Below are 13646 nucleotides of genomic sequence, written 5' to 3' on the forward strand. Positions count from 1 at the left end.
CATCAAACGCAACCACTGTGCCCATCAAACGTAGCCACTGTGCCCTATCAAATGCTGCCACTATGCCCTTCAAATGCTGCCACTGTGCCTCATCTAATGCAGCCAGTGTGCCCATCAAAAGTTGCCACTGGGACCTCCCCTGCCCCGCTCGCCATCTGATCAGCACTTACCCTATATTGGTGGTGGGTCTGGCAGCGGGTGATGATGGCAAGCTGTGGGACCTTGCAGCAGCTCAGACAGCGGTTCCTGTGTCCTCCATGCATCTCCCTCCTTCTGATAGGCATCCAATCGCAGTGACTGTCCTTTCAGCCAACCAGGTGATGGGTATCAGACTCAGGTTACCAGATTGGTGGAGAGGTGGTCAGTGCCTCCGTGTCTCCAGAACCTAATCTAGGAATAAGAAAACAAAGAAAATTGTTTTCTTCATCCAGAAAAACTATACTGGAGCCCCTCACATATGTGAAACCCCGTGTTGAATCCCACTAGTCCAGTTTCAGAATACAAAATCAGTCCAAGAGGCAGGCAAATATCGTGGTCAAACAGTCCAAAGTCAGTTCCAGATCAGGCAGAGGTATGTACAGAATCGTTAGGCAGAAGCATGGTCGAATAACAGTCCAGGGTCAGTTCCAGATCAGGCAGAGGTATGTACAGAATCGTTAGGCAGAAGCATGGTCGAATAACAGTCCAGGGTCAGTTCCAGATCAGGCAGCGGCATAAGGGGTGTGAAGGTGTATGAAGGCAGGAACTGAGGATTATGTTTACCATACTTCACTAAAGATTAATTGAAGTATGGTAACGGCGAAAGCAGTCACCTATGCAGAGGCCTTGTTGGGAAGGACATTGTGCACAATAATAAGATGTGTCTCTTCTGACTCCTGCTCTGGTACACACCTTACATCTTTTTTACGTCTTTGGCCTGTTGGTTTGGGAGGGATTTTATCAGGAAAGTGGCGCTCGGAGAGTCGACTAACAACATCTGATCGTATATTTTCTGGTGCGCCATTCGGGAAAATAAGGGCAGTGAAAACTTCCTCCTGGTAGCCAAAGAAGTGGTTGGGGTTTTTGGGTGGAATTGTATATGGCCAATTGAAAAAAATAAATTGCTACTTTTTTATACCAATGGTATTTCCGTCTCGTGGCAAGGTATGATTCCATCATTTGGTCATTGAAGTCGACCCCCCCCATGAACAAATTATATTCATAAATGCATTTAGATTTTTTTATGGGGCCATTCCTTCTGGGGATTTCCACGAATGTATCATTGTGGATAGAAGACAACATGTATACATCCCTTCTGTCCCTCTAATTCACTACCAGAATCTCCTTGTTTCGCAGACTTGCCGTTTCTCCTTTTTCTCAGCTTTTTATTCACAAGACTATGAGGAAAGCCCTTACGATTCCTTTTTACAGTGCCACATGCTGGCGTCTTCTTCCGGTGAAGGTTGTGGAACAGGGACAGAGATGTGTAGAAGTTGTCTACATACAGGTGGTAGCTTTTATCCAGTAGGGGGTATATGAGGTCCCAAACAACTTTCCCGCTGGATCCCAAGTAGTCCGGACAATTAAGGGGCTGTAGCTGGGTGTCCTTGCCTTCGTACACTATGAATGAATATGTGTACCCTGTGGCTCGGTCGCATAATTTGTAGACCTTCACCCCATAGCGGGCCCTTTTGCTGGGGATAAATTGCTTAATTTGAAGCCTGCCGCTAAATTTAATAAGCGACTCATCCACACATATGTGTTGGTCCGGGGTAAACAATTTGGGGAATGTTTCTGAAAAATAATTAAGTTTTGGACGAATTTTGTAAAGCCTGTCGTAATTTAGGTCATTTCGTGGCAGGCACTGGGTATTGTCACTGAAATGTAGGAACCTCATGATCATCCGATATCTGGTTCTGGGAAAAGAGCGGTGAGCAGTGGAGGGGCTGGGTTGACCAATAGGTACCCAATTGATTTTTTTTTTGTTGAGTCCCATGTTAAATGTGAGGCCTAAAAAAACCTTGAACTCCTCCACTGTTAGGTCTCTCCATTCGTAGGGACTGGGATAATAAGATGTTGGATTTTGCAAAATAAATTGTTGTGCATACAGGTTGCACTGGGCCACAATTGACGCCAACATGTCCTCCGTAAAAATTAAACTAAAAAAATGTATTGGGGTAAAATTCTCCGTGTCCACCTGGACTCCTGGCTGGGCAGTGAAAGGGGGAACATTGGCCTCTCCTGAATTAGGTGGAAGCCACAAGGGGCTCTGAAGGGCATAGGGAAGACCGGCATGGGTCCTAACCCTTTGGGGCTGAGATGACACCCCACTGGTACTTGGCCTTTCTTGCCGAGGCACTGTGGTGCTGATGGATGGCACTTCGGTGATGGTGGATGGCACTTCGGTGCTGGTGGACACCACTGCCTCACTAGAACGCCTTCGTTTCATGGGCCGGATATCTTCCTCCTCGGATTCAGTCAGTGTTTCACTACTGAGGACTGGCTCATAATTTATGTCGGCTTCAGAATCCGAATTTGAAAGGGAATCTGAAGAAGAGAGCTCCCCGTTGCTCTCGTCGGCCGTGGAAAGAATTTGGTACGCCTCCTCGGCGGAAAAGACTCTTTTAGACATGGTTGGTTGCTGGTGGTGATGAGACTGCACAGGTGTGTGTTAAGCCTGCACTGATGGGCACTGATGAAGTGGCACTGATGTGCACTGATTGATGGCACAGATGTGCACTGATGAGGCAGCACAGATGGGCACTGATCGCACAGATGTGCACGGATGAGGCGCCACAGATGTGTAGTGATGAAGCAGCACAGAGGTGGCACAGATATGCTCTGAGGTGGCACAGATGGGCACTGATGAGGTGGCACAGATGGGCACTGATATGCACTGATGAGGTGACACAGATGGGCACTGAATCGGCACAGATGTGCGCTGATTTATTGCACAAATGTGTACTGATTGTACAGGTGGCACAGATGGGCGCTGTTGAGGTGGCACAAATGGGCGCTGTTGAGGTGGCACAAATGGGCGCTGTTGAGGTGGCACAAATGGGCACTGGCAGGCACTGGTGGTGTACAGATGGGCACTGGCGGGGTATAGATGGGCACTGGCGGTGTAAAGATGGTGCACTGGTGGCACAAGTGGGCACAGGTGGGCACAGATGGCACTAGAACTAGTACTGGGCACTGTTTGGGCACACTTGATTCAACTCACAGAATCTCTCTCCTCACACGCTGTCTCTGTGTGAGGAGACAGATTCGGCAATGAGAGATGATCTCATATGTTTACATTTGAGATCATCTCTCATTGGAGGCGGCGATCGCGCTGTAAACGGCCACTGTGATTGGCCGTTTACAGCGATCTGGGATTGGCTGTGTCCAGGGATTGCGCGCAACGGGGAGCCAGGAAAGGGGACTACGTCAATAGACGTCGTCCCGGCAATGTAGATCCATGCTGTAGCCGTCATTTGGCTATAGCGCAGATCTCTTTGAAGATCTTTTTGAAAGGACATTTAAAGGGACATTGACTTTTTAGCGCTGATTTTAAGCTGTTTTCCAGCTGGGGTGGCAGAGGTTTTCAGCTGCTGCAATTATTTGAGGAACCCTGCCCATTGTTTGCTGATATTCACATTTCATTCTTTAAAAATATATCCCTCAAAGTGATTCTAAGGCCTCTTTCACACTGAGGCGTTTTTTCAGGTGCTACTGCACTAAAAATAGCACCTGTATATCACCTGAAAAAGCAGCTCCTTTCACTCCAGTGTGAAAGCCGGAGGGCTTTCACACTGGAGCAGTGTGCTAGCAGGACGGCAAAAAAGTCCTGCTAGCAGTATCTTTGGAGCGGTGTTTTCACCACCCCTAAACTGCTCCTACCCATTAAAATCAATAGGGCAGCGCGGCTATACCACCGGCAAAGCGCCGCTGCAGCGGCGACAGTTTTAACCTTTTTTCGGTCACTAGTGGGGGTTAAAACCGCCTGCCATCGGCTGAATAGTGGAAATAAGACGACGGTAAAGCGGCACTAAAAATAGCACCACTTTACCGCTGATGCCCGCACTGCCCCAGTGTGAAAGGGGCCTAAAGGTTTGTTTATAAAAAAAATAAACACGTTATAGTTACCTGCTCTGTGCAATGGTTTTGCACAGAGCAGTCCCGATTCTCTTCTTCTTGGGTCCTCTGCCTGCACTCCTGACTCCTCCCCCTTGACCAGTGCCCCCAATAGTGAGTCGCTTGTTATGAGGGTACTGGTGTGTTTTCGCTCCCGATCCCTGCTCTATGTGTCCATAAGACACATAGAGCTGGAAAATGTCTCCAAGCCCCACTGTGCTTCACTCTCCTCATTGCCTCACTGGCTGCAATTGACAGCAGTGGGAGCCAATAACTCTTGCTGCTGTGTCTCAGCCAATAAGGAGAGTGAGACGCAGGACAGCTGAGGCTCCCAAGCACATCTTTTTATTGTGAGGGGGGTTCAGGTGAGTATAAGGGAGGGGCTGTGGGTAGAGCAGCACACAGGTTTTTTTACCTTCATGCATAGCATGCATAAAGGTAAAAAATCCCACACTAATAAAACAATCCTGTTTTTGGACTGTCACAGACTGAAAAATTATCTCCTATCCACAAATAACAATCAAATATATTAAAACAACAAATATAATCCTTTGAAGCTCCAGAGAGATACATATATCTAACAAAACATGGATGGGGTAATTCATGAAACACTGTTAATAATGAGGTCTCTGATTTCTAGTGAATTGATAATGTGCATTTCCCTAAATATTAATTGGATCTGTACAATTGCTTCCTCTTCTGCATGCAGATGACAAGTTTAGTAAATTCATTCCTTTTTTCCAGTTGCCTGGTTCCAAAATGATAAATATGGTTCACATTATATGTTCATAAGATTTATCTCATAAACTGTTTTTGTGCTTGAATTTTCATAATGAAACATTTTTAGATTATTTCTGTCCATGAATCCAGCATAATGTATAATATATATATATATATATATATATATATATATATATATATATATATATATATATATATATATATATATATATATATATATGTTGTTTTAAAGGATTACAAAAGTAAAAAAAAAAGGATTTCTTCCTAGGGTAGTTATTCATAGTGTTGAAAGCTGCTTCACTAATTGACAGCTGGGTAGATGAGCCCTTAAATTAAAACTGTCTTCTCGATTACGCAACGGAAAGCCACAAACAAGCTGTAGAATTGTAGCTCAGGTGATGTAAGTGAATATGGCAATGTGGGTGAGAATCCTTCTGAGGCTAGGCTACACATTGATTGATTAGAAGATATTAATTCATTGTTTGAGTGTAGCAAGTACTAATCCTCTTACATTGCTCATATGCCAGTCGTCTTAAGAGCCATTTTGATGAATGTAATGCATACAAAAATGTTGCATCTGCTTGAAAGAAATCAGCTGCTATAAATATAATAAGTATAGCAAAATGTTAAGGAACTCTTGGGTATTTTTAACATATAAAATGTTGTTGGTAAATTGGGTTTGTTGAAGTTAATAGTGTCTTAACAGCCAAAGAACCATCATATACTGTAAACCACTAAACATTTTACTTGCTCATTAGGGATATTGGAAATTGTAGGATAAAGGAGGAGTGATAATAAAGTTGGCTAAAGGGATAAAAATAAACAATAAAATATCTCATGAGGGTTCATTCCCACCATGACATAAACATTGCAGTGCATATTGCGCTAACATGTACAATTAGCCAAACCATTTTTTTTTTTACTTAAGTGGAGAAGGGTTCCTGTCAAGCTTTTATTTATTTATTTTTTATTTCAATAGATTTTTATTGAAAGATTGAACATAAAGACAAGAGATCATAAAAACAGTGCACAATAGTAATACAGAGTTCATTAGAGTACCGATTAGTCAGAACATAAACCCTGAGAATTATTGAACAAGATCTATCGGTGCAAGCTATCTGGAGGAGATCATGTAACTCATAAGTTAAGAACAACCAACGAATTAACATCTCAATAGGTGAAAAACCTATGGTTCCGAGGAACCCATCTATTGACTGTGAGGTCGAGCCTCCTGGGCCTAGCACCCCAAAAGGGATCTTGCTGTGCCGGAGCCCCTGAGACCTAACCTAGCCCATGAACTGGGACCTGTGATACATTTTCTTCCAGCGTAAGTATCGAAACAACAATGCCCCAGAAAGCAGGTCAAAGAGATATCTCGGAGAAAAAATAACTATAACAAGTGAACCAGATAGGATTTAAAAAACAAGTCAGCCTACAGATCTGAGTATAAAGGTTTATGATCTTAATGGGGGTTTATACCTCCCAATGTACCCAAACTAAGTTATATAAAAAGCACTAAATCATAGAAAGAAGAGAAAAAGAAAAGATGAAAGGAAAAGAAAAGGAATCAGAGAAAAGGTAGCTAAGAAGGAAGCGAGCCTCTCTTACCCCTCAGGACACTGGAGTCCCTGAATCCGGAAAACATTTAGAGGTATAATTGATCCAAGGATCCCATATCGCAGTATGTTTGTCTATCTTATTAAGGAAAATGCTAACAGTTTTTTCCTGAACCATGATCCAAGAGATTTTCCTTTTAACCATTCTTAGGGAGACCGTCTTTGTTTTCCAGGCCTTAGCAATAGTGAGTTTAGTTACAACCAGAATAAATCTAATGAGTTGTTGAGTTGATTTCGGCACTCCTTGTAAGGGAAAGTTGAGTAAAGCTATTTGAGGAGTTTTAGGAATGGGGAAGGTAGTGATTTTCCGAATAATGTGGAAAACCTTATTCCATTAAGTCCTAATTTTCGGACAATCCCACCAGATATGTAACATAGAACCTATATGGCCACAATCACGGAAACAAAGGGGAGAGGCATTCGGATAAATTTTTGCTAATCTCAGAGGTACCATGTACCATCTCATAAGAATCTTTAAGTTAGCTTCTATGAGAGTTGCATTTAGAAAGCCTTTGAAGGCCTTAAGAGACACCTTATGCCAATCCTCTAAGGACCATTGTTGTTGTAGATCTGTTTCCCATTCTCGCATAAACAGTGTTTTACTTTCCATCCTTGTAAGAGCGCGATAGATCACAGATATCCCTCCCTTCTGCTCCATGGCTTGACCACACCATAGTTCGTATTCAGTGACCGAAAGAGGGGGGTCAGTAGAAGGCCTCAAAGACTGTAGAAAATGGTTAATTTGATTAAAGCGGAATATTTCAGTATCTGGCAGGTGATGCTTTTTAATATAGTGTTTCAAAGAGAAAGGACCAGAGGGCGATAGAAAGTGGCCAATCCTATACAAACCTTTATCTAGCCACCAACGGAAGGCCTTAATATCCTGTCCTGGAAGGAAGAGGGGATTCCTGAATATGTGGGAGAGCGGTTTCCACTGTGAAATAAGAAATTGATTATTTTTCAGGGAGTCCTAAAGGGTGATTGAATGGGAGAGAGTAGGTGCCGTAACGGCTGGTCTGGACTTCGGAGCGCACCATAGGAGGTAATCCAGAGTATAGTTAGGGACCACCTGTCTCTCCATATGAACCCAATCTGGCTGGGATGTTTTAAAGTATAAAGTAGACAGTTGGGAGATTTGCGCTGCTTGATAATACGAAAGGATGTTCGGGACCCCCAGACCCCCTTGATTTTTATGGCGGAAAAGCGTATCTTTAGAGATTCTGTGACCCTTGGATCCCCAGATAAATTTCAGGATTCTGGACTGAAAACTACGAATGCGGTCCTTCGGGACAGGGATAGGTAATGACCTAAAGAGATACAGTATTCGTGGGAGGAGTGTCATTTTGACCGAATTTATCCTGCCCAGCCAGGATAACTTAAGGGTATCCCAGAAGGCCAGATCTTCCTCCAGTTTGCAGAATGTCGGGGGGAAATTAGCTGAGTACAGTTTGTCAATTGAAGCGGTAAGGTGAATCCCTAGATAAGGAATATTCGATTCAGACCAATCAAAGCGGAAGTTATGTTTAAGTTGGGAGACCAGTATAGGTGAAAGGTTGATATTAAGCACTAAAGACTTGGTATAATTGACCCTTAACCCAGAGATATCGCCAAAATCATTAAGGAGTTTGCATATTACTGGGAGCGAGGTGGTCGGTGAGGAAATGAAAAGCAATACATCATCAGCAAAAAGATTTTGGATTTTCGGTCCACATCTAATACCCTTAATGTCAGGGTTCGCTCTAATTGATATAGCAAGTGTTTCAATGACCACGGCGAAAATCAATGGAGATAAGGGGCATCCCTGCCTTGTGCCCCTACGTATCGAGAAGGGGCTCGAGAAATATCCCTGCATCTTTATTCGAGCCTCTGGGGTCGAATAAAGTGCGTGGATGATGTTCATTAAGGATTGTCCAAATCCCCACCTTTCAAGAGTGGGGAAGAGGAATGACCAGGACACCGAGTCAAATGCCTTCATTAGATCCAATGAGAGGAGGCACCCTTGTTGAGGGGGACCCCCATCCCATTGAGACTGCAACAGTGAGATTATGTCTACTGCCCTCCTTATCTGATCCGGGCCTTGTCTCCCCGGGATAAAACCCACTTGGTCAGCATGCACGTATAGGCTAATGAATTTAGAAAGACGATTAGCCAAGAGTTTAGTTAAGATTTTAAGATCGTTGTTGATCAAAGATATGGGTCTATAATTAGACACGCTACTGGGGTCTTTCCCAGGTTTAGGGATAACCGTGACAAAAGCTGAATTGAGGGCCTTGTCCAGAGGAGAGCCAGATCTAAGGTGATTAAAGAACCGTGCTAGATACGGAGCTAGAGTTTGCGAAAAATGTTTATAGTAAGGCACCGAAAATCCGTTGGGTCCTGGTGCAGAATTTGACTTAAGGTCCTTAATAACCCCTTCTATTTCCTCTGCAGAAATTGGGGCTTCTAACTCGTCCCTGTGATGATCCTTCAGTGTGGGGAGTTGAATCGATTGTAAGAATGAATGAATGGCGTCGGAACGTGTGCCACTATCTGTATTACCGTAAAGGGAGAGATAGAAATCCTGAAATGCATCTAAAATTTTAGGGGGATTCTGGGTAAGTGAACCATCAGCCATTCTGATTTTTGGAAGTGAAAATAATTTGGTTTTAGGGGTGAGACGTCTAGCAAGTCGGGTACCAAGACTATTAGTATGTTGGTAATGGCGTCCTCCCTCCCATCTGAGTTCTTTCTCTGCTATCGCTGTAAGAGAAAGGTTTAATGCAGTACGGGCTACGTCCAATTTGTCAGTAGAGAGTTGTGTGGGGTTAGCTTTATGACTTTTACTCAGGGAAGAAAATTCCCTTTCAAGTTTGAGTAATTCCATCTTGCGAGTCTTGCGTAACCTGGTAGAAATTTGGATAAGGACGCCCCTTATGGTGGCCTTATGAGCTGCCCATAACGTTGAGGGGGAAATGTCATCCACATCGTTGAGGTGGAAGTAATCTTGTATATGTTGTTCTATTTCCGTGACATGTACAGGATTGCTGAGAATGGAGGCATTTAAACGCCAGTGAAACTCAGATGGGGGGATTGAGCCACCCTGAATGGAAAGAAGGACCATGGAATGGTCCAAGCAAGCAGAGTCCCTAATGGAGGACCGACGCACTAATGGGATATGTTGCTGGAGGATAAAGAAATGATCAATTCTTGCAAAGGTTTGGTGAGGACTAGAGTAATGAGTGTAATCCCGAACCCTGGGATTAAGTTCCCTCCAGGCATCGATCAGACCATAGTGATATAATTGTCTGGCTACCTTTAGGCTCTGCTTAGTCGGACGAACCCTGTCCCTTCCGGGAGGACGTGATTTGTCAACCCCAGAGTCAAAAGCTAAATTAGAATCACCCCCGTAAATGACTATTCCTTCCGTTAGTGGAGACAAGGTGCTAAGCATGGATTGGAAAAACTGTGCTTGCCCCTTGTTAGGAGCATAGTAAGAGATAAGAGAGTAAATTTGTTCATCAATAATAATTTTAAGGAGAATAAATCTGCCGCCTGGGTCCTTAAATTCGGAAACCAAAGAAAATTTAACCCTTCCTGAAAAAAAAAGACCAACCCCCTTGGTCTTGTTGTCAGAATTGGCTAAATAAAATTTGGGGAATTTTGCATGGATGAAAGAGGGTTGAAAAGATTTCAGGAAATGTGTTTCTTGTAAAAAGAGGATGTCAATTTTTAGGGAGTGACAATGTTGGAAAATCTTTTTTCGTTTGATGGGGGAATTCAGACCTTGCACATTATGGGATGCTAGGCGCAGTAAAGGTTTGTGGTGTGGGCTGTCAGCCATGGAGCAGAAAGGAACAGAAGGCAGGGATATCCTTGTGACCTACCCTCTCGCTGTTGACCAGCTGCATACATCGAGGATCCAAGAGAGACTCCCAGTCTTCCGTTCGAGCCGCTAGGGAAAGAGAGACTACCTCATAAGCTATATCAGGGAGAGAAAGGAAGAGAAAGAAGAAAATGAAATAGAGAAAAGAAAAATACAAAAAAGACATATGTTTCCCAGGTGAGGGATAATAGCGGATCCGCCCACCAAAGGAAATCAACATTTCTATCCTCACAACGGAGGAGACGTCCAGACTGGATGAAACAGACCCCTCAGGAACTGTCCCACCCAGAAAGGAAAGAGTGCTCAGGAAGAACGTCCCGGCCCCCACAGCTACAACCTAAAAGTAAGATGTTTAAAATTTAACAGATATAACTGAACACCTATAACAAGTTATTGCTAATGGATGTGATATATAACTTGCACACATCACAAGTTTTGTAATGGGGGCAAAATGAGTGAAAGCAATTAACCAAAATATTTGAAACCACAGATCCGAATAAGGATCAGACTCCGAAATAGGAGAAAAAGGAGTCCCACAGAAAAATAAAATTACGGTGCCAAAAATAGGACTGTGTCATTATCAAGGAGGAAGACCATCTTTAGCTTTCTTGTGTTTGGGGGAGATCCAGAGAGAAGTGAGAGGGCTGGATGGAGGAGGGCGTTTGGCCATCCCAGAAGAAGTGGTCTGCATGGGGGATGGTGGATCCGAGGGGAAAAGGCCTAGCTTGCGGAGCAGTAGTTCTCCTTCATGGAGTGAGGTGAAGCGAAAAGGTTTACCATTAAAGTCAAATTTTAAGCCGAACGGGAATAGCCACCAGTACTTAATGTTCTTCTGAGTAAGGATCGTCAGTAAGGGTTTCAGGGATCGCCTTTTTTGGATGGTGAAAGGAGAAATGTCAGCGTATAATTGAATTGGGTGGCCCATAATTTGGAGCTGGGGCGATAATCGAGCTTTCTTCATCACCTCTTCTTTGACATTATAGTAGTGCGGCTTGACCACAATGTCGCGTGGGAGTCCATCTTGGCAGGGGGGACCCAGGGCTCTGTGAGCGCGATCCAATTCCAATTTGTGTGATCTGATGTCAGGAATGAGGGTCTTTATGAGTGAATGGACAGCATCATGTACATCTGTTACCGATTCAGGAAGCCCCCTGATGCGGAAATTAAGTCTGCGGGATCTATTTTCCAAATCGTCAATTTTGGCGTAAGCCCCCTCAAGTTGATCGTGTAGTTCCTGGAAACGATCGGAATTCTGGTTCACTCGATCGATTGTGGCGTCCATTTTAAGTTCAATACTTTCAATGCGGGAGCCCAGCATATGTAGATCAGATTTTATATCAGAAGTAATTCTAAACGCTGTCTGTGCCAGTCCCCTATCAAGCAATTCTGCAAATTTGGAAAACATAGAAGACATATCCCGAGACTGAGGGGACTGGGGTGGATGAGGGATGAGCTGTGCTGCTTCTGTGAAGGCATCTGCATGCTGTGGTCTGTGTTCCCCCTCAGGAGATAGGCTATGGATGTCCTCCAATGTCTGCTGTATTAGCGATAAGGTGGATGCAGGGGACTGGGGACCTCCCTTGAGATGAAGGGAGAGATCCCCTCCACATACCTCATCGTGGAGTCTGTCCAGCCAGGGCGAAGATCCTATCGTGCCTGTGAGGGCCTCGTGAGGCGGCCGCTCCGCCGCCATCTTAGGTATGCCGTCTGCTCCGGGGAGGCTAGCGAGACGGGTGTTCAGGCCTCTCCTCGCCTTTCCTTTTGGCATTCGTTAGTGCCCCTGTGTCGGTGGACACCTCCGCTCACCGTGTCGCTCGGATTTTCGGCGGTGTTCAGCCGCTAAGAGAGCGTAGAGGCCGGGACGTTGCGGAGCCCTGTGTTCAGGCGGCCATCACAGGGTGCCGCGCATGCGCACTGCTGTCAAGCTTTTATTGCAATGTGGGGCTCCATTAGAGAGATAATTTTAGAGAAGTGAGAAAAAATCTCTCTAAAGCTATTTAAGCTAAGCTATCTCTGTACAATTTTCTTCCAATTTATCCAAACAATGTAATATGAGGACAAAGCTAAACAATTGTTTCAATTTGCAGTGATTTAGACAGGTCCTTGCTTTATACAGTATACTGTTCTAGGCATACTATATGTTGATAGAACTTTTATTTCAGGTTAAACTGCTTTTTTATTTTTTGCTGCAAGTCTTTCCTTTAACTGCTTAAGCTCCAGGAGGTTTTACCCCCCCCCCCTTCCTGATCAAGCCGTTTTTTTAGATACGACACTGCGTTGCTTTAACTGACAATTGCACTGGGGTGCGATTCTATATTCAAATAAATTGATCTCCCTTTTCCCCCACAAATAGAGCTTTATTTTGGTGGTATTTTATCACCTTTGTGGTTTATATTTTTTGCGCTATAAACAAAAAAGTCCAACAATTTTGAAAAAAAAACATTATTTTTTACTTACTCTTACTTGCTATAAAACACATCCAATAAAAACAATTAAAAAAATCTAATTTAGTCCAATATGTATTCTGCTACATATTTTTGTTTAAAAAAATCACAATAAGCGTATATTGACTGGTTTGCGCAAAAGTTAGTGTCTACAAACTGTGAAATATATTTATGGACTTTTTATTTTATTTGTTTTTACTAGTAATGGTTGTGATCAGTGATTTTTAGCAGTGTATGTACTAAATAAAACTTGCGCTAAGTGAAATATTAAAATAATAAATAAACTGCAGCAGCTATTTCACAGACCAACCATCATATATGGTATAATTTGAATTAATAAAAAAATGTCTTTATTTGTTGTTCTAATATTCACCTCTGCATAATGTGTTCATTTTTTACAACATTGTTAAAGGAAATCTGTCATAAGAGAAGCACCATTGCCCTCTATGCTAAAAATGCTAGTTGCTTTGCTGTTCCTCTGACTTCCATGCCTTCTGAGACATCAACATGTAGCAAGTTTAAAGATACAAAAATCTCATACTTTTCTGATACTCATGTACTACCTTCATGTTTGGGTAATGTAATATTGACGTTTGACGCAGGTAGGCAACCAGAATTTTCTGAAGAAAGCCATCAATAGCAGCCCTCATATCTCTCTTTTGTCAGGTGTACTTTAAAAGGTTCTGAAAGAAAAATATTAAAGCTTCTTTAAGAACAAATGTAATCTCAATTGCTTTGGAAATAGCTCATTGTAATTCTGAGTTTGCTCTCATTACTTATCAAAGTAATCTGTCAGCTATTATCATAGGGCCATGGCGACAAGCTTTCAAACTAAATGTACAATGCCTTTGTTGTAGCTTGTAAGAACTTTACTTGTTAAATGTTACA

At 43.2% G+C, this 13646-nt stretch overlaps 1 long non-coding RNA gene across 1 annotated transcript in view; it reads right to left on the reverse strand.

Annotated features, from left to right (window-relative positions):
• Nucleotides 1–13646, reverse strand: part of LOC143925493 (uncharacterized) — a 53222-nt gene that overhangs the window by 15500 nt on the left and 24076 nt on the right. The window contains exon 2 of the long non-coding RNA XR_013262008.1: nt 13322–13441. This is a non-coding gene — a long non-coding RNA (uncharacterized LOC143925493). The remainder of the gene's footprint in view (nt 1–13321; nt 13442–13646) is intronic.

The sequence above is a fragment of the Lithobates pipiens genome, unplaced genomic scaffold (assembly GCF_037356315.1).
Source record: "Lithobates pipiens isolate NorthernLeopardFrog02 unplaced genomic scaffold, aLitPip1_a1.2 Scaffold_22, whole genome shotgun sequence".
In the NCBI taxonomy this organism is placed as follows: Eukaryota; Metazoa; Chordata; class Amphibia; order Anura; family Ranidae; genus Lithobates; species Lithobates pipiens.